The sequence below is a fragment of the Mastomys coucha genome, unplaced genomic scaffold, assembly GCF_008632895.1.
Source record: "Mastomys coucha isolate ucsf_1 unplaced genomic scaffold, UCSF_Mcou_1 pScaffold20, whole genome shotgun sequence".
Classification (NCBI taxonomy): domain Eukaryota; kingdom Metazoa; phylum Chordata; class Mammalia; order Rodentia; family Muridae; genus Mastomys; species Mastomys coucha.
The window spans coordinates 6,123,492-6,148,746 of NW_022196903.1; the positions used below are offsets into that span (position 1 = coordinate 6,123,492).

At 36.8% G+C, this 25,255-nt stretch overlaps 1 long non-coding RNA gene across 3 annotated transcripts in view; it reads left to right on the plus strand.

Annotated features, from left to right (window-relative positions):
- LOC116098578 overlaps positions 1-25,255 on the plus strand; it is a 72,556-nt gene that overhangs the window by 30,483 nt on the left and 16,818 nt on the right. For 2 of the 3 annotated variants that reach the window (XR_004121879.1, XR_004121878.1), the window contains exons 2-3: positions 12,011-12,116; positions 15,753-15,803. This is a non-coding gene — a long non-coding RNA (uncharacterized LOC116098578). Of the gene's footprint in view, positions 1-12,010; positions 12,117-15,752; positions 15,804-20,614; positions 20,813-25,255 lie in introns of those variants that run through there. The other variant, XR_004121880.1, reaches the window with a different exon arrangement.

Sequence of the window (25,255 nt, forward strand, 5' to 3'; positions counted from 1 at the left end):
TTTTCTATCCTTGGGAATCCTCTTAAAATTGTCCTGTCCTTCTGTATTCAGACCATATCAAGACTTTGCTTTGGAGGCTGCATATTATTCAATTCGCTTGTCAAGTAGTAGCTTTATGACAGAATTATCATTCCTAAAATCTTCCTAATAATCTTACATAGTACATAATACAAATTTTATCTAGTATTTTAGAAGTGAATAGATCATTTATTGTTTATATATTTTATATATAAATAAAAATGGTAGTTCACAGTAATTTAAATAGAATTTAAAACTAAGATGTAAAAGATTTATTCTTATGTTTTTTTTTTCTTTTTCTTTTTTGGCTTTTGAGACAGGTTTTCTTTGAGTAGCCCTGGCTGTCCTGGAACTCACCCTGTAGACCAGACTGGCCTCGAACTTAGAAATCTACCTGCCTCTGCCTCCCAAGTGCTGGGATTAAAGGCATGTGCCACCACCGCCTGGCTATTCTTATGTTTTTAAAACTGAGGCCCAAAGAGATCAGAACTACAGAAACAGCTCACTCTTGAGTACTTTGTCCTATGTAGAGAGGAGAGAGAGAGGGCCAGGGAGAAAAGATCTGAGGATAAAGTGTAAAGTGTAAATGTTTTGCTTCCTGAATTTTGAAATGAAAGCTGGTTTATTCCTTGCTTGAATTTGAACTTTCAATTTGGAGAGACTGTGAAAGAGAGAAGCAGATATATGTTTGATATTTGTCGTGACATACAGTATAGTCGGGCAAGGACAGCAAAGATGGTATTCAGTTTCCAGGGGAAGAGGTCTCTCCCATTGATCTGTTCTGACTTACCACCTCAAATTTCCTGCCAACTCTTCTACAATTTCCTCAAGCTATTTGTTTTTTCTGTTCAAATGGTGTTGAGATTTGAAATTTTTATTTATGCATATTTAAACATATTTCACTTATTTCTGTTATTATAATGTAATTGTGTCATTTCCCCCTTCTCTTTTTCCCTCCAAATCTTCCAAAAAAACTTCCTTACTTTCTTTCAATTACTTTACCTCTTTTCCATTAGTTGTTTTTACATAAATATGTAAATATATTTATATAGATCCAATAAGTATATTTGTACATACATACAGATATTTGTATATGTCTATGTATACATATTCCTGAATAAAAATATAAAACTTATTCTGTCTGTATTATGTTACTGTCATGAATATATTCAGGGCTGATTATTTGGTATTAGATAGCCAGTTAATGTGTTTTTCTCTGGAGACTATTTCTTGCTGGTCTCAGCATTCCTAAATTGCCTGTAGTTTTTGTCTAGGGTTGAAGTAATCCCTTTCCATAATAGAATGTCTACTGTTACTCTCTTTGTTTAGCTCATGTTTAGGCAACAATGCTGGTGAGACTTTATCAATGTAGCTTCTTGTTCCTTTGTTCCTCTGGCTCTCATAATCTAGAAAGACAGTAAGAACTCTTTCCACAATGGTCCCTAAACCTTAGGTTCAGAAGTTATGCCACTTTAATACACCGATATAACTCCTAACTGCATTCTAAACATTCATCCTTATACCCACAGCTAAGTATAATTTTTACCCTGTCAAAGGGCCTTCTTTTATAACAAACAGAGCCCATTAGAGAAAACAAAGCCCCCATCAATTAAAATGCATATAACAGAAACTAAATATGAATAAAAATGCAAAGTTGTGGAGTATAGTTTCAACTGATGCACATATTTATATTTGTTTTAACTTGAAAGAATTTAAAATCCTTTTCACATATTTAAATTTTACAAAATTAAACATAGGAATCCATTTACCCAGCCCGAGTACTGGCCCAAGATAAGTTCTTCTCAAACTCCTTTCATTCTTTTCCCTCAGGCGTGAGTAACATCATTCTCTTGGTTTAAAATCTATATAAGAACTAACCAGTTTGAGAAATCTTTTTTATTTTTAAATACTTGCCAAGTGAAATGGTTGAGTGGGGATTATAATATGTTTAGCATTCATTTCATTGTAACTGACAAAATCTACTCTCTCTTAAATGGTATCATATGGACACATTCTAGAACTATGAAGTTTGTAAAATGTTACAGATATGATAATGTGGTGACATTATTGGTCCACCAAACATATTGGAAATAAGACATTCATATGAAAATGTTGTTAGTTAATTCATGTTATTTTTTTAACAACAGGAAATACTTAACATTTTGTTGTTTACAAGAGGACATGTCATAATCTCACTTAAATGAAGAAAACAGTATTCTATGGGAAGAAATTTTATAGATATTTTTAATTTTATTTGTGTAGAAGAATTCTAATTTGAAATAAATTATTCATATTTTAAATACTGCTAATTCCCTTATAAGAATTTTTGAAGAATGTTTATGAGTTTGAGCTCGTCTTCTTAATAAAGAGAAAATTGACTCTTATGTCATCAGCCTCATTAGCATTTAGACTAACAACTGTGATGATTATTCACAATTCAGTATAGATATCTATTTCTTAAACATACCGTATTACCTGGGATACTGTCTCACCTAATTTTCTAAGCATCTCAATGTCTACAAGTCCTTCCTCATTTTAAAAGTGGAAAATATAGAGCATTATATAGAGGCTTCCTTTAGGAGTTTTGGTGATTTATTACATATAAGTACAAATAAAATTAAAGCTATTTTTCATCCCACTAATGTCAGCAAAGGGGGATACACCAGGGCTTGCTGCTGTTTTTCCAGATCCCATGTTGGTGTTTGAATGACTTTTTATCTTGGTTCCTGGACCAGGAAATATAAATACTGAATATGAACAGCTCTTGGTCTTATAACTAGAGCATGTCTCTTGGTCTTGTAAGTAGAGCAAGTTGCTGAGAATAAGAGGCAGATGAATACTCAATCCTAATGAGGACTTAGGTAAGGTTCAAGGAACACTGCATTATGGAAAAGGAGTGGAAAGAATGCAAAAACCAGAAGATAACAGGAAGGGCTGGGAAAAGCCATTGTAATCATGAACTCATGGCCACTGTGGATACTTATGATTTGTCTGCCCATGACCTAACTTTGTTTTCTTATTCCATGATTTATTTTGTATATTTTATATTATTTTATAATTGGATATTTTATTTATTTACATTTCAAATATTATCCCCTTTCCTAGTTTCCCCTTTGCAACTCCCCTATCCCATTCCCCCTTACCCTGCTTCTATGAGGATGCTCCCCCATCAATCTACCCACTCCCACCTCAATACCCTACACGGGGACATCAAGCATCCACAGGTAAAAGGGCTCCCCTCCCATTAATGCCAGATAAGGCCCCTTCAGCTCTTTCAGTCCTTCCCTTCACTCCTCCATTGTGGTCCCTGTGCTCAGTGGATGGTTAGTTTCGAGCATCCACATCTGTATTAGTCAGGATCTGGCAGAGCCTCTCAGGAGACAGCTGTATCAGGTTGTGGTCAGCAAGCACTTCTTGCCATCAGCAATAGTGTCTGGTTTTGGTGTCTGCATGTGGGATGGATCCCCAGGTGGGGCAGTTTCTGGATGGCCTTTCCTTCAGTCTCTGCTCCACTCTTTGTTTCTTTATTTCTTTTAGACAAAAGCAATTCTGAGTTAAAATTTTGGAGATGGGTGAGTGGCCCCATCCCTCAATCAGGGGGCTATGCCTAATCTCTAGATATGGTCTCCACAGCTTCCCTCCCCTTTGTGGGGTATGAATTTCAGTTAATATCATCCCAGTTGGATCCTGGGAGGCTCTTGCATTCCTGACATCTGGGACTTTCTGGTTGCTACCTCCAGTTCCCCATCCCCCATTGCTACACACCTCTCTTCAACTTCCTGAAGCTCTCTCTGTACATCCCCTTTATCTCTTCCCATACAGGATTCTTCCCCTCTTTTTCTCCTCTCGATCTTCTAGTCCTCCCGAGTCCCTCCCATGCTATGCTTCCCTTGATTATTTTGTTCACCTTTCTAAGTAGGTCTAAAGCAACCACTCTTTGGTCTTCCATCCTCTTGAGCTTCATGTGGTCTGTGAGTTGTATCATGGGTATTCTACACTCTTTGTCTAATACCCATTTATCAGTGGGTACATACCATGTATGATCTTTTGTGACTGAATTTCCTCACTCAGGATACTTTCTGGTCCTATCCATTTGCCTAAGATTTTCAGGAATTCATTGTTTTTAACAGCTGAATAGTATTCCATTGTGTAAATGTACCACATTTTCTATATCCATTTCTCTGTTGAGGGACATCTGGGTTGGTTCCAGGTTCTGGCTATTAGAAATAAGGCTGTTGTGAACATAGTGGAGCATGTGTCCTTAATACCTGTTGGAGCATCTTCTGAGTATATGCCCAGGAGAGGTATAGCTGGGTCCTCAGGTAGTACTATATGCAATTTTCTGAAGAACCGAAAGACTGATTTCCAGAATTTTAGCAACTTCCAATCCTACCAGCATTGAAGGGATGTTCATTTTTCCTCCACATCCTCACCAGCATCCACTATCAACTGAATGTTTGATCTTAGCCATTCTGACTGGTCTGAGATAGAATTTCAGGCTCATTTTGATTTGTATTTCCCTGATGACTAAGGATGTTTAAAACTTCTTTAGGTTCTTCTCAGTCATTTGAGTTTCCTCAGTTCAGAATCTCTGTTTAGCTCTATTCCCCATTTTTAATAGGTTTATTTTATTCTCTGGAGTCTAACTTCTTGAGTTTTTGTATATATTGGATATTGGCACTCTATCAAATGTAGGATTGTTAAAGATCTTTTCCCAATCTGTTGGTTGCCATTTTGTCCTATTAACAGTGTCCTTTGCCTTACAGAAGCTTTGGAATTTTACGAGGTCTCATTTGTCAATTCTTGATCTCAGAGCCTAAGCCACTTGTCTTCTGTTCAGGAAAATTTCCCCTGGGCCCATGTGTTCCAGGCTTTTCCCCACCTTCTTTTCTATTAGATTCAGTGTATAGGTTTTATGTGGAGGTCCTTGATCCTCCATGTGAACTTGAGCTTTGTACAGAGAGATAAGAATGGATCAATTTGCATTCTTCTACAGGTTGACAGCCAGTTCAGCCAGTCCCATTTGTTGAAAATGTCTTTTTTCCATTGGATGGTTTTAGCTTCTTTGTCAAAGATTAAGTGACCATAGTTGTTTGGATTCATTTCTGGGTCTTCAATTCTATTCCATTCATTTACCTGCCTGTCAATGTACCAATACCATGCAATTTTTATCCCTCTTGATCTATAGTACAGCTTGAGGTTAGGGATGCTGTTTCCCCTAGATGTTCTTTTATTGTTGAGAATACTTTTGCTATCTTGGGATTTTTGTTATACTAAATGAATTTGAGAATTGCTCTTTTTAATTTAATGAAAAATTGAGTTAGAATTTTGATGGGGATTGCATTGAATTTGTAGATTGCTTTCAGCAAGATGGTCCTCCTTACTATATTAATCCTGCAAATCCATGAGCATAGGAGGCTATTCCATCTTCTGAGGTCTTATTCAAGTTCTTTCTTCAGAGACTTGAAGTTTGGTTGTACAGATCTCTCACTTTTTTGCTTTGAGACACATCAAGATATTTTATATTTTTTGTGCCTATTGTGAAGGGTTTTGTTTCCCTAATTTCATTCTCAGCCCATTTATCCTTTGAGTATAGAAAGGCCACTGATTTCTTTGAGTTAATTTTATACCCAGTCACTTTGCTAAAGTTGTTTATCAGCTGGAGGAATTCTCTGTGGAATTTTTGGAGTATATCATTTCAGTATACTGTCATATCATCTGCAGATAGTGATATTTTGAATTCTTCCTTTCCAATTTGTTTCCCTTTAACCTCCTTTTGTTGTCTAAATGCTCTGGCTAGGACTTTGAGTACAATATTGAATACATAGGAAAAGAGTGGGCAACCTTATCTAGTCCCTGATTTTAGTAGGATTGCTACAAGTTTCTCTCCATTTAATTTGATGTTGGCTACTGGTTTGCTGTATATTGCTTTTACTATGTTTATGTATGGGTTTTGAATTCCTGATCTTTCCTAGACTTTTAACATGACAGGATGTTGAATTTTGTGAAATGATTTTTCAGCATCTACTGAGATAGTCGTGTGTTTTTTATTTCTTTGAGTTTGTTTATGTAGTGAATTATGTTGATGGATTTCTGTATGTATATTGAACCATCCCTGAATTCCTAGGATGAAGCCTACTTTATCATAGTGAATGGTCATTTTGATGTATTCTTGGATTTGGTGTGCAATTATTTTATGTGTATTTTTGCAATTGACATTCATAAGGGAAGTTGGTCAGAAGTTCTCTTTCTTTGTTGCGTCTTTGTGTGTTTTTGGTATCAGTGTAACTTTGGCTTCATAGAATGAATTAGGTAGTATTGGTTCTGTTTCTACTTTGTGGAATACTTTAAATGTATTGGTATTAGGTCTTCTTTGACTGTCTGATAGAAATCTGTACTAAACCCATCTGGTCCTGGGCCTTTTTTGGTTGGGAGACTTTTAATGACTGCTTCTATTTCATTTGGGTTTAAATGAACCCTCATTTCATTAGGACTGTTTAAATGGTTTATATGATTCTGATTTAACTTTTGTATTTGATCTGTGTAGAAAATTGTTCATTTCATCCAGATTTTCCAGTTTTGTTGAGTATAGGCTTTTGTAGTAGGATCTGATAAGGTTTTTAATTTCCTCAGTTTCTGTTGTTATATTTCCCTTTTCATTTCTGATTTTGTTAATTTGAATACTGTCTCTGTGCCCTCTGGTTAGTCTGGTTTATCTATCTTGTTGATTTTCTCAAAAACCACATGCTGGTTTTATTGATTCTTTGTATAGTTCTTTTAGTTTCTATTTAGTTAATTTCATCCCTGAGTTTGCTTATTTCCTGATATCTACTCCTCTTAGGTATATTTGCTTCTTTTTTGTTCTAGAGTTTTCAGTTGTGCTGTTAAGCTGCTAGTATATATTCTCTCCAGTTTCTATTTGGAGGCACTCGGAGTTATAAGTTTTCCTCTTACCACTGCTTTTACTGTGTCCTATAAGTTTGGGTATGTTGTGGTTTCATTTTCATTAAATTCTAAAAATTCTTAAATTTCTTTATTTCTTCCTTGACTGAGTTAACATTGAGTAGAACATTGTTCAGGTTCAATGTGTATGTGGGTTTATGTTGGTTTTCTTGCTATGGAAGACCAGCCTTAGTCCATGATGATCTGATAGAATGCATGGGATTATTTCAATCTTCTTTTATTTGTTGAGGGCTGTATTTTGACTTATTATATGATTAATTTGGATAAGGTATCATGAGGTGCTGAGAAGAAGATATATTCTTTTGTTTTAGGATGAAATGTCCTATAGATATCTGTTAAATCCACTTGGTTCATAACTGTTTAATAGTCATGTATGGATGGAGGAGAGATTTAGGGGTCACTATAACTTATAGCTGAACTCTTTGATAGATTCAAAAAGAAGTTAAGCCCATCCCTGAAACTTTCTGGATGACCAGGATCCAGAAGTTGAATGGCTCATAGACCTAAGGTAGAACCAAACCAAACCGACAGAAATAAATATATACATATTAAATATAATGAAATAATTCCTAATGATAACCTTCTATATTCATAGATCAGTGCCTATCACTATCCTTATTAGCAAATTGACCTCCAGCTGTTCATGTGAACAGATACAGAGACTACACCCAAACAGTAGCCAGACCATCTTGTCCCAGAAATCATGTAGTGAAAGGATTGTAGGAGTCTCATTGGTAGAAGAGCACAGCCTACAGAATCAATTGTGCATGACTCATAGTGGCTAACAAAGACTCAAACAGCCACCAGGGAGTCTACATGAGGCCTTTTGCATACATGCTATGGTTGTTTAGCTTGGAGTTTTTGTTGGATTCCCAGCAGTGGGAGTGGAATGGTCTCTGACACTTTGCCTGCTCATGGAATGCTTTTCCAATCCTTCTGGGTTGCCTCATCCAGCCTTGATATTAGGGTTTATGCCTGCTCTTATCGTATCTTCTTACACTTAGTTTAGTTGCTATTCCTAGGATGCCTGGTATTTTTTGAAGGGAAATTAAACAGTGGATCTTGGGAGAGTGGAAGGGAGGAGGAGGGAGCAGTTGGGATATATTGTATTAGAGAATAATGAAGAGATGAGAGAGAGAGAGAGAGAGAGAGAGAGAGAGAGAGAGAGAGAGAGAGAGGAAGATTAAACCAGTTACCTTTGGGTAATGATACCTGCCAAGCTCCAATGAATAAGTTCAAACCATTTTTGACACAGACATTGTTAAGCCAAAAAGGTCACAAAACAAACTGAAGTCAAAATCTGAGAAGAAAATTGCAAGAGTTGAGGTGTTTGGTAGAGATTACAGGAAGAGAGTAAATTATAGGAGCAAGAGTTATTAGAATGCATTTTGCATATCTATGAATTATCAGTTAACAAAAATAACCAACAAAATAAGGCTACTAGAAGAGGATGTCTATAAGATCAAATGATCAACAATACCAACATAGAAAGGGTAAGATGAGATAGATAATCTCCAGGCCTAATGACTAGCTATTGGTAGTTGATCGTTTCTGAGAGAGGGAACGTAATTTCTTTCTTTCTTTGTTTCTTTCTTTGTTTCTTTCCTTCCTTCTTTCTTTCTTTCTTTCTTTCTTTCTTTCTTTTTCTTTTCTTTTTCATTTTTGAAATGGTTTCAAATCTCATGCATGCATGAACAGTACTCAATGGATAAATTCTTAAGTTATTCAAAAAAGAAGAGATCAATATGGAGGAGTATTTTTGAGGGGACAAGAAGAAACTCAGAGGAGATAACAGAGTAGACATGATCATATTGCATTGTATACATGCATCCCCCAACATTTACATTCCTCTTCTATCAAATATATATTTATTATAATAATAATGATTCCACATTGACTTTTTATCATCACATAAATCTTCATCTTGTGTAAGGATTAAGTTAGGATTTGAACTTTAATGAATTTGTACAAATAACTTTTCCACCCTTAACCTCCCTACATACATTGGTTCAATTCCTTCTTAATGCTCAAAACCATTCTCTTCAATCTATCTCTACCAATTTTTCTTTTCCAGAATACTACATACACAAAATAGAACATTAATATTTTTACATCAGATTCTTTTTACATTATTATTCCTGTGGGCAATACTCTAAGTTTTGGTTGAGTATTACCAAAGAATAATCTAGGGACACATAATATGTCCCACATGGCAGGCCAGTATTGCCTTTGGGAATCCCTTTAAGTTGGTTGACCATGGAATACAGCTGGAATCTAAGCCATAGCTTATCCTTCCAGGATACAGGAGCAAGAAGGGTCCTGGAGACTCTCTGTGTCTCAGTTTCTTCACCTATGGAATAAGATCACTGATCTTCCTCTTTATGCACTTAGGCTTGTTCTTGTTATTTCGGGACAGAGCTTAATCTGGGTTCTTAAAACTCCTCTGTGTTTCTCTGTCTGTATTTCTGTCTCTCTTATGAAGTACTCAAGACCCACTGTCACATCCTGCCTTGTGGATGCCTTTTTTTTAAAAAAAAAAAAATCATTGAATTCTTGGACTTTTGGTTGGACGGCAGTTGTTGGACCTGCCAGACTACAGCCTTTAAGCAATTCTAATAAGTAATCATCGCATCCCTTCTACTTCTCTAGAGAAGGCTGCCTAAAACAATATAACAGTGATTTCCAATTCTGATAACTTCTGGTGCACTTAAGTACTTTAACTCACTTGATTAAGTACCAAGGAATATAATTTCTGTGTTGCATGTAAAAAGACTGTTTAGTAAAAGAAACTGCCTAGCTGCTTTACAGTTCATCTGAAGATGGCTTACTGCTTTGTACTGTTAAAAGCAATGCATGTGTGCTTCTGCTGCCTGTCTTTAACACACTTTTGATAGTGTCAGTGTTTTGGATTTAGGCCATTGGCATAGTTGTGCAATACCATCATTTCATTTTATCTTTCATTGTTCCTACATTTTATGTTGAACATTTTAAATGAGTATTTGACATTTGTAAATCTTCTTTGATCATTTTTTCTTTGTTCAAAGAGTTTATTTTCTTATTGCTGACTTTTAAGATTTCTTTGAATCATTTCATTAATAGTTCGTTACCAGATAAGACTTTGGTAAATATTTTGCCACACTATATAACCTCTATCCCTTTCTCATAAAAGTTTAGACAATTTTTAATTAATATTCTGTGAAACAATTCAAAGTTCATAGAAGTAGACAGGGTTGGGTATACATGTACATCTATTATCAATTCATGTTTTAGATGCAAGACTGCAAATTGAACATCTTTCCTCACTTTACAGGATTATTTTGAAAAAGGCCAGTCTTAATTTTATGTTATTTATAAAGATATAGCTGTCTCCTGAGAGATTTTGAAAGTGCCCAACAAATACAGAAATGGAGGCTCACAGTCATCCATTGGAGTGAGCACAGGGTCCCCAATGAAAGAGCTAGAGAAAGGACCCAAGGAGCTGAAGGGTTTGCAGCCCCATAGGACGAACAACAATATGAACTAACTAGTACCCCCGGAGCAGCCAGGGACTAAACCACCAACCAAAGAGCATACATGGTGGGATTCCAGCTGCATATGTAGTAGAGGATGGCCTAGTCGGTCATCAGTGGGAGGAGAGGTCCTTGGTCCTGTGAAGGCTCTATGCCCCAGTGTAGGGGAATGCCAGGGCCAGGAAGCAGAAGAGGGTAGGTTGGTGAGCAGGGGATGGGGTGGGGAGGGAATAGGAAGTCTTTTTTCGAAGGGGAAACCAGGAAAGGGGATAACATTTGAAATGTAAATGAAGAAAATATCTAATAAAAATGTATTAAAAATGATACAGATTAACAGAAATAAGATTTTAAAATCAGTCTCTATATTAGAGAAACATTTTATCTATTCAAGATCACAGACAAAGATCAATAATGACAGGTGAAATACTACATAATTGTAACCCAATTTCAGAGATGTGGAAATTCTTGTTTTAATAGGTTGAAGCCAACCAGAGGTACAAGGCAATTCTGTCTCTAGAAGATGATTGAAGTTTTTGTATTGTCAAATATTGAATCCACATTTGCTTGTTTGACTGCTTTCATTCTATACACTTTGTTATTTCAAATCAGTATTACATCAAAATATGAACATGGTTTTAACAAGTAAATATCTCAGGTTATCATTTTCTAATATCTTACATTAACTGTGCACAATATAAATTTATTGTTTCATTTTCATGTGCTCATAAAGTGCTTCACCTATCAAGTAGGATTTATTATTTTTTGTTGTTTAAATTTTTAGAGTTTTGGTGTTTTACCTGGATAGCTGACACTGGGCAACCTGGGCATTACTTGCTTGAATGGTACCCTAAAAGATTGTCAGATTTCCAGCATCTGAAGTTACAGTGGCATTAAGCTTTCATGTCAGTTTTGAGAATCAAACTCATATCTTCAAGGACAACACCCCAAATACCGAGCCTTCTCTCTAGGCCCCTGTGATTTATTTTCTGCAGCAGTTTTTTAATGTAATTTATTGATTCCTATATTATCATTTCTGCCTTTTCTAGTATACTTATTTATACTATTTGGTCATTTATCTAAAACTTGAGGCTCTGATTTCACTGTAAACAATTTTATTTGTCTTTTTAGGCAAGTACAGCACCATATGTATAAATGTAAATTTTTTCCTATTCATTATGTAACATTAGTTTTTTTTTATTACTTCCTGAAGAATTTTATACAGTGTATTTTAATCATAGTCACTGCTCCTGAACCTCTTTCTGATGCCACTTTCCTTCCCCTAACTCTCAACTTATTTTCCCCTGATTTGTTTGTTTAAAACACATCTGTGGTAGTTTGAATAGGAATGGCCCCCATAGCCACAAATATTTGAAAGCTCAAGGAGTGACCCTGCTTGAAAAAATTGGAAGGTATGGTCTTGTTGAAGTAAATGTGGTCTTTTTTGAGGAAATGCATTACCTGGGGTGGGCTTTGGCGTTTCAAAAGCTCATTCTAGACCCAGTGATTTTCTCTTCCTGCAGCCTGCAGAACTGGATGCATAACTCCTACTTACTTCTTCAGCAACACATCAACCTGTGTGCCACCATGCTTCTTGGCCATGTTGATAATGGACTAACCTTCGAAACTGTAAGCAAACACTGATTAAATGGTTTATTATTTTATAAGGGGTGCTTTGGTTCTCTCCCTCTCTCTCCCTCTCCCTTCCCCCCTTTCCCTACACCCCTGCCCCTCTCCCCTCCTCCCTCCTCACCCCTTTCTCTCCCTCTTCACTGCAATAGAACACCAATTAAGACAGTTGCTACCAGGAAGCCAGGCATTCCTGCCACAGGCCTGACCATGCTGCTTGTGAACAGAATGTGGAATTTGATGATGAATAAAGAAACCAGTTCAATGTTTTAAGCAGGATCCAGTGGTCAATGCAAGTAGGATTGTGGGAAGGCAGTGGGGATGAGAGCAGCTCTAGAGGGTTCTGTGAAGAAGAATATCAATAAGTCACTTAGAGATCATTCCTGTAAAGTTCTGTTGAAGTATATGGCTTTCTATCCTTGTTCCCCCTGCCCCCCCCAATCTGAGTCTAAGTGGAAGAGTTTTGAATTAATTACTTTGGCAGAGTAAATTTCAAGACTCTATCATATATGGTTATCAAGTGGTTACTATTATGCAGATATTTAATGAAAAGGAGAAAGCTAAGCAAGAAAAACACAACATATACAATTTGAGCAGTAAAGGTGCACCAGGAAGTATAAAAGCTCAAGAAGATAAAAAATTTAAAGAAAAGCCTCATGACGAATGAAAGTTACCTAAGGTCAAGACCCTAACCACCTAAGCTTCCAGTTTGTGAAAATGAAGTAAAGAAAAGCTGAATCCACGAAGGAAACCATCAAAATCCAGAAAGCAGGAGTACTTGGCAGCTTTGGCCCTGTGGTTCTGGGTTTATGGTCTAGAATTCAAGAAAGGGGTTATAAGATCTCTTCCCTTGGAAAAGGAAAGCTTCTAAGGCCAGGCATATGTCAGTTGTGTCTCTTTGTGGAGGCCTAGAGAGGCCATTGTGCAAAGCTGTAAATGTAAAGCCTGAATTTCTTTGGAGACCTCAAGATGTTAGAGATGCCAGAATTGTGGGATATCTGCCAAGAAAAGTTGCTTACAGGGTATGAACTCACCCCAAGAGTGAAAATTGTGTTGTAGTCAAAAAAGCTGGAAATAGGTGGATACCTGAATAGTACTTTTACATCAGACATGGAGATAGAGTTTGAAGTTTGTCCAAACTGGTTTTCAGTCTTGCTTTGGTTGAGTATTTCCTCATTGTGATCCTTTTCATTCTACTTGGAATGTTAATATACCTTCTGTGCCATTGTATGCTGAAAGCATGTGTTCAGCCTTTTGATTTTCCAGGGGGTTACAGTTACACGTGATTGCCATGAGACTCGAAGGACACTTTAAACAGTGGACTTTTAAACAGTGTTGCGTCTATAGACTATGGGACTTTTGAAGTTATACTGAATACATTTTTGCACTACGATATGACAAAGCCTATGGATGGGTGCCTGATTTGAATAAAAATGACTCCTATCATCTCTTATATTAGAATGTTTAGGAAATAGCACTATTTGAAAAGATTAGAAGGTGTGATTGTGTTGGAGTAGACGTGGACTTCTTAGGGTAGCTATGGCTTTGTTGGAGGGAGTGTGTCATTGGAGGTGGGCTTTGAGGATTCAAAAGCCCATGACAAGCCCAATGATTTTCTTCCTGCTGCCCATGGATACAGAGGTAGTATCCAGAACCACATCTGACTGTATGCTGCAATGCTTCTGGCCATGATGATGGTAAGCTAAACACTGAAACTGTACATTATCCCCAATAAAATGATTTCTTTTATAAGATTTGTCTTTGTCATGGTGTCTTATCACAGCAATGTAACACTAAGATAGCACCAAAACCAGTTGATGCTTCTTATAGGTACTTAGGTGTATGACCTTGCACCTCAGCAAGATCAACCCTTCCTAGGCCACGTGTTTAAAGAATATGTGTTTCTCTTCTCATAAGCTATCAATTGATAATTGCTCTTTAATTTGTAGATGGATACCTGCCCATTCTTCCCCAGTCTATTCTCACATTTTGCCTAGTTGAGCTTGCATATATTTGAAAATACTTCTTGCTTGTAGTCATATGCTTCTTCTGCCTCTTCTGCAGTTTTCTCTGAATTTTGGAAGGAGAGAATATGCTATAGATGTCCCACTTAAGGCTTATCATTGTACAATCTCGCATTTGCTTCACTTTTACTAGTTTTAGGACTTGGTGTTAATTGCTATGTACTGAAAAATAAAACTTTCTCTAATGAGAGCTCAGAAATGAACCAATCTTTGGATATGATGATAAGCCACTAGGAATTAACTAAGTACTATTCTAATTGATCTGATAAATAGTAATAGGTTCTTAACTAGAGTTTGTGATTTTTGTCTAGCCAGGGGGAATTTGCCCTAAATAATAGTACCATGTATGGCCTGGAGTCCAATTCAAAATAGCTGGTTACTCTAATGATATTCTGCCACTATTGCACTAGGAGGCAAGTTTTGCCAGGCTGTTCCTTATTGTAGCTTACAGGGATCATAGCTATTTAAGAATGGTGATTACTTTTTTATTCTAGTAGCATGTATAGTAACTTTCATCATGTTGAGTAGCTAATAAGGATGAAACTTCAGGGCAGTACTATTTTGATTTCTTCATGTTTTGTGATTCAAGTATATAGTGTTTTGGGCAATAAGATACCCCCAGGATCAGTATCACTGGCAGTAGTCTTTAATGTTTAATGGTCTATAGGACTTCACTTGCCCACAACTATAAAAATAATGTTATTATCAATGGGCTTTTCATTTCTTATTTTTTTGTTTTCAGTAGAGTGTTGTTGCCCTATATTATAGGTAACTACATTTAAATTCATTCTTATATTTGTATGCATATATTTTAGGAAGCTATATAGCATTAGTTTTCCATATGAAAATTTAAAACATGTGTTTAGTACTAGTTACTCATTCTCATATTTCCTCCTGTGCCTTCCTGTCACACAGTGTATCTAGCATTTTCTGCTTCATTCTTTCCTTTTAAGTTTTCATGTCTCTGTAAGTATTTCTTTCAAACAATAAAACATCACGTGTGTGTGATGGCTTTCTGTTCAACAAGAATCTCATAATTTCAAGATATCCTATAGGGGTTTCATTTTCAGTTGTCCATCATGTAATAACAAAATGGTGACAGGGTGGCATTGCTCTGCTTTAATGTTTGGCTAGAGGACTGCAGTGACTTGCTTTCCACAGTCATTTTCTTATTCTGATAGAAGTGGTAGTTTTTGTATCGGGGATGGTTTTAGAATAATTGAATGGTTTCCTTACACGATGAAACCATGAAATTTGTTTGGTTTAGTTAATAGTATTAAAGTCATGTCTGTCATGTGACGTGTATATTAGCGGTGTTTTTAAATCAATATTGATTGTTTTCCTTTTTTAAGAAGAGATCTTTGTTAATTGACTCCTGTAATTTTTTAATCATTTAAATTCTGACATGATTTCCTTGTTTATTTTATTCTTCTTCATATTCCCTGAATTAGGTTTATTTTTAATTACTATCTTATTATTGCAACTAGTGCAATATAATGTGATATTTCAATATGTGTACACAGTGTGTAATGTCCAAATAAAAGTAGTTAACATTGTATGCCTTAGTGTATTTAAGTTTTGTCTGATGTGCAATACTTTCCTGTCCTTATAGGATATTGTGTGATACTTTAATATACAAGTACAATGCTGATGTCTAAATCAGGTAATTGATATTATTCTTATTTGTACTTTGTATTAACAACAAATTATTGTGATTGGTAGACTTTATCCCTGATCCAGCAAACAGCAGATCTTGCGTAACTATATTTAGTATACTCTTTATCTCCTTATAGTTACTATCTCTTTTCTCAATTGTTATTCACAATTTGAAATATAAGTCATGATTATGGAGATTCTCATCAAAGTTCACAGTGATGCAAATGTTTTTAAAGAGAAAATAGACACAAACAAACAAATAAAAACAAAACAAAGCAAAAAGACATAATAAATATTTAACATACCAAAACGTTGTAGGAAATTGTAGGAAATATTAAAATATGAACCTGAAGGGTCAGACAATGCTCTCATGTTCCTGCAGGCCCATCAACTCTGCAGCCAAGCTGGACCACAGGGCTCCAGCCGGGTCATCTTGCTGGCGCAAGCCTGAATTTTTCTCACTCCCATGCAATGCCCCAAGCAACCCATCCATGGTCAGCCAACTCAACACCTAATTACCCGGTAGAATCAATACCCATAAAGCTTAATTAACCAATCAAATTTATGTATCAATAATACCACAATTTACAAGATGCCAATACAAAAATTTCAGAGCCAAATGATAATGATAAAAGCTTTATCCCAATATTTCTAACCTTGTGAAATCATAGCTAATTGTGGCTGGAAATGCAAAGTGGGTACATGCCTACAACCATCTTGGTTCTGCTCGCATCAGAGACTCCCTGTGTGTCTCTCTCTATGACTCTGACTCTTAGCACTGCCTCCCTTTTCCCTGTCCAATCACGAGCCTCCCACTGCCCTAATGTGGTTGGACAGGGACAATCCTGCAATATCCTTCACCCTTTCTGTTTTGTTTTTATTAGAACAGAAAGGGGGAAGTACTGTGGACATCTCTGTGGTGCTTGTATTTTTATGTTAATTCCATTCTCCTGGGAGGGGTTGTGTGGAATGAGGAATGAGTCACATACTCGGGCGGTTTCCCACACCCCTAATGAATAAAGGAGCCAATCACTGTGCAATTAGGTGGGACTTACAGGTTGGACTGAGGAAGAGAGGAAGCAGGAGAGAGTTAGGTCCTTTTGGAATGGTGATAGCATAAGGGTAAGTTGTAGTTGCTAGAGTTTCAAGGTATCATGGTGGATTCTCTACCAAAACAATCGGATTTTAATAAGGCTTACAAGATTAGGTTTTAATTGTTGTGTCCAGAGATTGAGTTACCATTGTTTCTGAACTAAGTTTGTGTTGCATTTTCCTTCATGCAGCGGCTCATCTGGGTTTAAGAGAGAAAGGTCCAGGGGCAAAGTGTGAGTTTGCCTGTTATGCCCCACAGAGGCTAATGAAGGACTGGAGAATTTTAGAATTTTAAAATAAGAGCATTTAATAGAAATGTGTCAGTAGGAATGTATAATATATAAACTTTACCTAAAAGGACATGGAAAACCTCTGTAACAAACCAAGAATGTAGACTAGCCAGTTCCAGGAACTTGGCTAATTCAGAGCCTCAGGGCTCTGGTTCCTGAAACCTGCCCCTCCTGACTGATCCACAATGAGGGCAGAACTAGGAATGAAGGTCAACTGGTTCACGAGGCTCTCCACCCCGCCCGACTGGTAGATGAAGATCACAATTCCTATGTTCCCCTCCCTAACTGACTGAATACCTTGGGTTGGAATCCCCCCTCACTCCCCCTGGTTTGTAGTTTTTCCCTTTAAATACCCCTTACTCCTTGTGTTTTGGGTCGAACCCCTCTGGCCTGCAAGGTTACAGGTTCGACCCCGTACTGGCCTATCCCAAATAAACCTCATGAGCTTGCAGCAAGATCGGTCTCTCGTGAGTTATTGGGTGGTCGTGTCATCCCGAGACTTGAGTGAGGGTTTCCCTAGCTCTGGGGTCTTTCACTAACATGGGGATGGCATGGTAGCAGCTCTCCATTGAAAGAGCTGGGAGGAGATTGTGGATTTCTGAGTCAGAGTCTCCATGAGATAAAAACAGGTCAGCCATTGCCTGACAGAGCATGGCTGGCCAGGCCACCAAGGCAGAGAGTTGCTGGCACAAGAGCAGGAACATGCCTGTTCATTTTTAATATTTCCTGCAACTCCTAAATATATCATATTTATAGCAACATTAATTACTAATACTTAAAATATTTATTATGCTACAGTTTCCATTGGCTGAGGATGAGACCACAGCTTTAACTGGTTCTTTTAGCTGTAATGAAACTATTAACTTAGCCACATTCTCATAAGCTATAATGAAAATATTATCTTAGCTGCATTCTTATATGGAGAAGCTTTCACTTTGAAACTTATTCATTCCAGTGTCTGGAAGAGAGATAATGGTTAAGAGAGACAGATAAAGAGAGAGAAAGAGATAGACAGACAGACAGACAGACAGATAGATAGATAGATACAGACAGAGACAGAGACACAGAGAGAGACAGAAAGACATTGAAACAGAGAGACAGAATAAAGAGATAGAGAGAAACAAAGACAGAGAAAAACAGACAGAGATAGATAAAAAGAAAAAAACAGGAACAGAGAAAAAGAAGTGAAGACATTTAAACATAGCTTTCACATTTCAATGCCTCTGCCTTTCTCCCCACTTCCTCTCCTATTCCATTGTCCTCTCTTCTTTTAAACTAGATCATTTGAGTCCTGCCATATGACAGAAGGTCTAGCTATTTTACTGGCTTGTACCTGAAGGCTGGTGTCCTTCTCTTCTAATTTATCAAGACTGAAAAGAGAATCTTTAACTTCAATGGCAGACTAGTACCTCCTTTCAAAGATGCCACTTGATTAAATTAGGCCTATCCAGGACAATCTTCCATCTGATCGACCTAAATCTCAATTACATCTGAAAAGCCCCTTTGTCTTTGTTCTATTGTATCCATAGAAGCCTGCTGCAGGTCCACACATATTTATGGGAGGGAGATATTTATGTTTTTAATAAAAAAGGAGGAGATTATGGAGTCATTGTAAGATTCTGTCTGTATCTGGGACATTAAGATTAAAGAAGTATTCTTATGGGAATAAATTATTCTTGAACATGAGAAGTACCAGTATTTCATGTCTGATGAGTGATATTAGGCCCTGCATAGAAGAAAACTGGATGGGACTGAAATCAAGTGTCTGGAATTAAAGGAAGTTAATATAAGTTTGACACTTCTGGCTCCTTGAGTCAATGCTAACTAAACTGCAAGGAAGATTTAGAAGATATGTGATCATAAACATCTGTAGTCCTTTGTAGATGGAATAGAATCATCCAGGGAGAATGTAAGAAGGCTTGGTAAGAAATGTAACTATAAGATTATAAATAATAATTAGAAAAAAATCTAATATGTAGGGAAAGCTCAGACAGTTTTAGTCATGTCTTCAAATTTAGAATATTTACAAAACTTGATCATTCACAGACTACATGAAACACAACAAGAAGGAAGGTCAAAGTGTGGGTGCTTCTGTCCTTAGAAAGGGAAACAAAATTCTTATGGGAGCAAATACAGAGACAAAGTGTGGAGCAGATACTGAAGGAAAGATCATCCAGAGACTGCCCCACCTGGGGATTCATCCCATATATAGTCACCAAACCCAAACACTATTGTGGATGCCAAGAAGTGCTTGCTGACAGGATCCTGATATAGCTGTCTCCTGAGAGGCTCTATCAGAGCCTGGCAAATACAGAGGCAGGTGCTTGAAGCCAACCACTGGACTGAGTACAAGGTCCACAATGGAGTAGTTAGAGAAAGGATTGAAGGAGCTGAAGGGGTTTGCAACCCCATAGGAAGAACAACAATATTAACCAACCAGACAGCCTAGAGCTCCCAGGGACTAAATCACCAATCAAGGAATACATATGGAGGGGCCCATGACTCCAGCAGCATATATAGCAGAGAATGACTTTGTCAGGCATCAATGGGAGAATAGGCCCTTGGTCCTGTGAAGGCTTGATGCCCCAGTGTTGGGGAATTGTGGGCAGGGAGGCAGGAGTGGATGCTTTGGTAGGAGAACACCCTCATAGAAACAGGGGAACAGGAGATGGGATAGGGAGTTTGTGGGGCAGGGGACCTGGAAAGGGGTTAACATTTGAAATGTAAATAAAGAAAATATCTGAAAAAAAAAGTAAAAATAACAGGTATACTTAATCTGTAGAGAATGAAAGTCAATGGTCAATTTACCACTCTGAAAGCATGAGACACCTGAATACTGAGAATCAGTGAGTGCCATGTGTAAAAGCTATGGATGCACTCAATCATATGTTGCCTGCCTCTCTTTCTTCTATGACATCATCATCCCATTCTGGTTCTGACAACCATTACACTTCTACTGGCCTGACCCCTTCTCTGTTTGTTTGGGTGTTTTTCAATTTACTCTAGGCTATTTATGTTTGTGCTGCTCCCCCACTCTGACCAAGATCTATCATTCTTGGTAGATTGATTTCTGCACTGTTATTTCTGTTCTTTTCAATCTCTGGCAACCTCCATACCCCCAGCATGGGTTTCTACATGTTATGTTAGAAAGAACAGTGTCCTTAGAGGAATGTAACTGGTAAGTCCTAGAAACCCACCAAAAAGAATAAGCAATTGATTTGTGCTATTTCCTTTAGTTTTAGTTATGTCTTGAAGGATTGGATAGCTATATTACAATGCTATTCATGGGATTGTATGAAACTTTCAAGATAATCTAGATTCAAGATAAATATGAATCTAGCTAAATACATCTCTTTAATATCAATACTGTTGATAAAATAAATAAGGACAGGTAATTCAACACAAAATTGCATGTGTTCCTGTTCTCTATTCACAGATATCTGAGGGAGCCAAGAGATCAACAATGTAAAAGATAAAATGGACCCAGGGTTTCTTAGGCTATGGAAACTGAGATCAATCACATATATTCACCCTATTTCCTTGTGACCAGAGTAAATTCTGAGAGGGAAAAGACTGAGAATTCAGAAGTCAAACACAGATACCATATACCTCCCTTATGATATTGATGTGCAAAGTGTGGTATATCTTTTTTTTTTTTAATTCCTTTTAAACCTTGTTTATAGTGCATTTGGAAACTTCCTAATTTAGAAAACATACCTATCCACAAAAACTCACGATATTATTTTCTAAAACCAAGGAACAAAAATGTGCCGTATAATTTGACCAAGAAACAAAATTTTTGATCTAATCCCCATGAGATGTTTGAAAAATATGTTTGTTTTTGAAATGAAAGAGACAACTCTGGGAATCCAGCCAGGCTCAGCATTGAGACAGGGAATTGGATCTGCAAATTAGCCTAAAGAGGGATAAGTATTCTCTGTCAGAAGGTAAAGGACATGAGTTAGATGGATTGCGCGCATCCTCTCGCATCCTCTCCACAACTGGCTTTGAAGCAGGACCTTTCTTTAGTTTCTGTGTTGTAAACAAGAGTGGAGAATGCAGAATGCTCAATAAGTCCACAGAGTTCAAGAGGACTGCAAGAGAGGATAAGTACTTCCTATTTCATGTTCATACTATATAACAGAAAACTAGATGGGTAAACAAAAAATACTATGTTAATTTTACTCTTTAATTTTGGGTAATTCAAGATTCACCTCAAACTGCAGGGAATATTCTAAAGAGTATTTAAATTCTTTACTCAAGTTTCCATCAATGAAGTAATGACAGCACTTTGTAAGCTGTGGAATACCACATCACTCCGCAACACAGACATTCATGCGCAGATGGAATTATCCACCATCACAAGTGTCTATATTATAGTACACAAAATATTTTCACATTATAATAAAGTATACCATTTGCTCTTCCTTCTCTTTCCTCCAAACCCTACCTTGTACCTCCTCACACCACATTATTCCAACTGCAGTTGCTTTTAATCTTAGTAGCCACAATATACATATTATGTAAATTGAATCATGTACATTCTTTTAATCAGATTACGTTACTCAGCAAAACAGTCTGGATTTTTCCCAGCTTATTTTGTTTAGTTATTTTTTGTTTTTTGTTTTTGTTTTTGTTTTGTTTTGGTTTGGTTTGGTTTTGGTTTTTCATGACAGGGTTTCTCTATATAGCCCTGGCTGTCCTGGAGCTCACTCTGTAGACCAGGGTGGCCTCGAACTCAGAAATCTGCCTGCCTCTTCCTTCCAAGTGCTGGGATTAAAGGCGTGTGCCACCACGCCCGACCTGCTTATTTTGTATAACAACATTTACTTTTATTTTTATTTCTGAGTTGTATCCCATGGCATGGGCATACATACCATTTCTTCTGTAACCCTTTCCAAACCCAAATGGCTTTCAGCATTTGAATCTTACAAACAAATTTTTTATGGGATTTGTGAATAAAATTTATATTATTATTAGTTTTTATTTCCTGGGATAAGTTCACAAGAATGTGATCACTGAGTTATACAGGAAGTTTGTGTTTATTTTACTAAGAAATACACATGCACAGCTATCCAATGCAATCTGACAATTTATATTTCCAATAATGACAAAGTGATGCAGTTTTGTGATGATACTTTGTTCTTACAGAACTCTTCCTCTATTGTCCTGCCCCATAGACATTTTTCTATTCTTATTGGTACCTTTCCTATTCCCAGATAGACCACTCTTTACTTTCATGTTAGCTGCATTTCATTATCCCCTCTTCCTTCCTTCACTGATGCTCTGTTTTTTTTTTGTTTTGTTTTGTTTTGTTTTTCCTCACAGTCTACTTTGTTCTTTATAGAGACACACAGATAGGCAGACAGTCACAGTCTATGGTCTGAATATGATAGACTCTAGGCTACTTGTTTTTCTCAGTCTGACTTATTTCACTTAACATAATTGTCTATAATTTGCATCCATATATTTCTGTAAATATCATGATTTGCATCATTTTTATAATTTTATAGGATGTTATGGTGTATATATTTTATATTTTTTTATCTATTCATCTGACGACAGAAGCATGTGTTGATTCAATTTCATAGACATTGTGAACACCATGGATGTGGAAGTCTCTGGAATGCTGACATAAAGGCCTTGGGGTATGCACACAGAATGGACAGAGCTGAGTATTACACTTGTTTTATTTTGAGGATTTTTTAGGACAACTACACTGACCTCTATAGTAGATGCTTCAGTTTATAGTCTCACCAGGTATGGACAAGAGTTCCTCTTCCCCACATTCTCACCAGCACATTTCACCATCTGTTACCTTCAAGATTGGTATTCAGATTGAGGTGAGAGAGAATCTCAAAGCATTTTGAATTTGAATTTCCCTGATATGCAAGGTCAGTCACTTGTTTTCAAATATTTAGATCAACTTGTTTTTCATCAATTGAGAACTTTACATTAAAGTTATTAGACTATTTATTGACTTGATTATGACTTTTACAGTTCTTGATATAGATATTAACTCCTTGATTAATGTATAATGTGAAAATATTATATTTAACTCATTCTGTATACTGTCTGCTCCTTGTTCAGTTTCTTTGCTGTAAAAAAGGTGGTTTTTTTTTTTCGTTTCATTTATTTTAATTTTCAGTACTATGAGAGTTCTATTCAGAATGTCTACACTTTTGCCTGAGTTGAAGTAGTTTGTTCATCTTTTCTCTACAAATTTAAAGGTTCTTGGTATTACAGTTAGGTCTTGAGCCTAATGGGAAATGTACCCTATTTTAATTTTTATACAAGTGCATAACAAGTTCTCCCAATACCACTTGTTAAAGAGTGTCCTGGTCAGAGTTCTATTGCTATGAAGAGACACTCTGACCACAACACTTCTTATAAAGGAGAACATTTAATTGGGGCTGGTTTACAGTTTCACAGGCTTAATCCACTATCATCATGGCAGAAGAATGGCAGCATGGAGGTTGACATGGTGCTGAAGAAGGAGCTGAGATTTACACATCTTGATCCAAAGGCAGCAAGAAGAGTAAGGCATTGGACCTGGCTAGAGCATTTGGGATGCTAAAGCCCATTCCCAGTGACACACTTCCTCCAACAAAGCCACAATTCCTCCAACAAATAGTGCTTCAAATATATGAACCTGTGGGCCCATTCTTATTCCAGTTACCACAAAGAGCCTGCTTTCTTTCAAGTACATATTTCTGAAACCTTCAGTCTGCTTCTCTATGCTTCTTGCCTTTCAGTTGTTGTGAGTCATTGTTAGATGATTTGGTATTTTTGTTTCACAATAGTAGTGTTTTAGAAAATAAAGTCTTTTTCTATTTCTAATAGTTAAGTAAGTTTAATTTCTTTGACAGTCTGTGTGGCTTCTTTTACGTGGTTTGTTCCAATACATTAATGATAAAAATACTTTACTATTTTTGAATCAATAACAAGGAAGTTAGTGACAAATTGAATAATTGAAGAAAAACTATATAAATTCACAGAATCTTTATCATTGAAGCCTCCTGTAATTGACATGCTTCTTTAGAATCTTTATGTAAATTACGCACCTTGGGGAGAGATTATTCATTTTTGTTCTATTGAAAAATAGGTTTTATTCTCAGATAACATAACCTGATTACAGTTTCCCTCCCCTTTACTCTACCTCACCTCCCCTTCGCCCTAGATACACCCCCTTTCTGTCTCTCATTAGAAAACAAGCCAGTATCTAGGGGATGATGATTAAATAACATATAATAATAAGATAAAACAAAACTGATACATTCGGATAGGATAAAACAAACCAAGACAATGAGAAGAGCCAAGGAAAAGACCCAAGAAACATATTGATATGCAATATACCCATTAAAACACAAAAAGAAAGCCATAGTGTATACTCAGATGATGCACTTTTTTTCAGCTTCCTCTTCGATCTCCTGCAGGGTTCCCTGAACTCAGAGGGGAGGACTTGATAGAGATGAATGTTTCAAAGTCACTTTTTCTCCTTATCTGCATGTGTGGTTATGGGTCTCTGCACTTGTCCCTCTCTACTACAGGATGAAGCTTCTTTGATGATGATCAGTAAGGCACTGATCTATGAGTACAGCACAATGTTATTAAGAGTCAATTTATTTCTGGTTTAAAGATATAATCAGCATTTTGCTTTACCCTAAGTCCCTGGGCTATCTAAAATCATGTTTTTGGTCACCAAAGCAGTATTGGGGATGGGTTCCATCTTGTGGTATGGGCTTTCTGTCAAATGAGACATTTGTTGGTTTCTTCACAAGCTTTGTGGAACCATTGCACTGGCATATCTTTAGGCAGGACAATATTATAGATCAAAGGGTTTATGACTGGGTTCATATGATGATTTGAATAGGTATGGTGCTCATAGATTCTTGTGTTTGGGCACAGGAAATGTCAGTATTAGGAGGTATGTGTGGCCTTGCTGGATTAGGTATGGCTTTGTTGTAGGAAGTATGTAACTATGGGGACAGTGTTTAAGTTCTCCTATGCTCATACATTTACATCTAGTGACACAGTCTCCTTATGTTTCCTTAAGATCTAGATGTTGCTCTCTTAG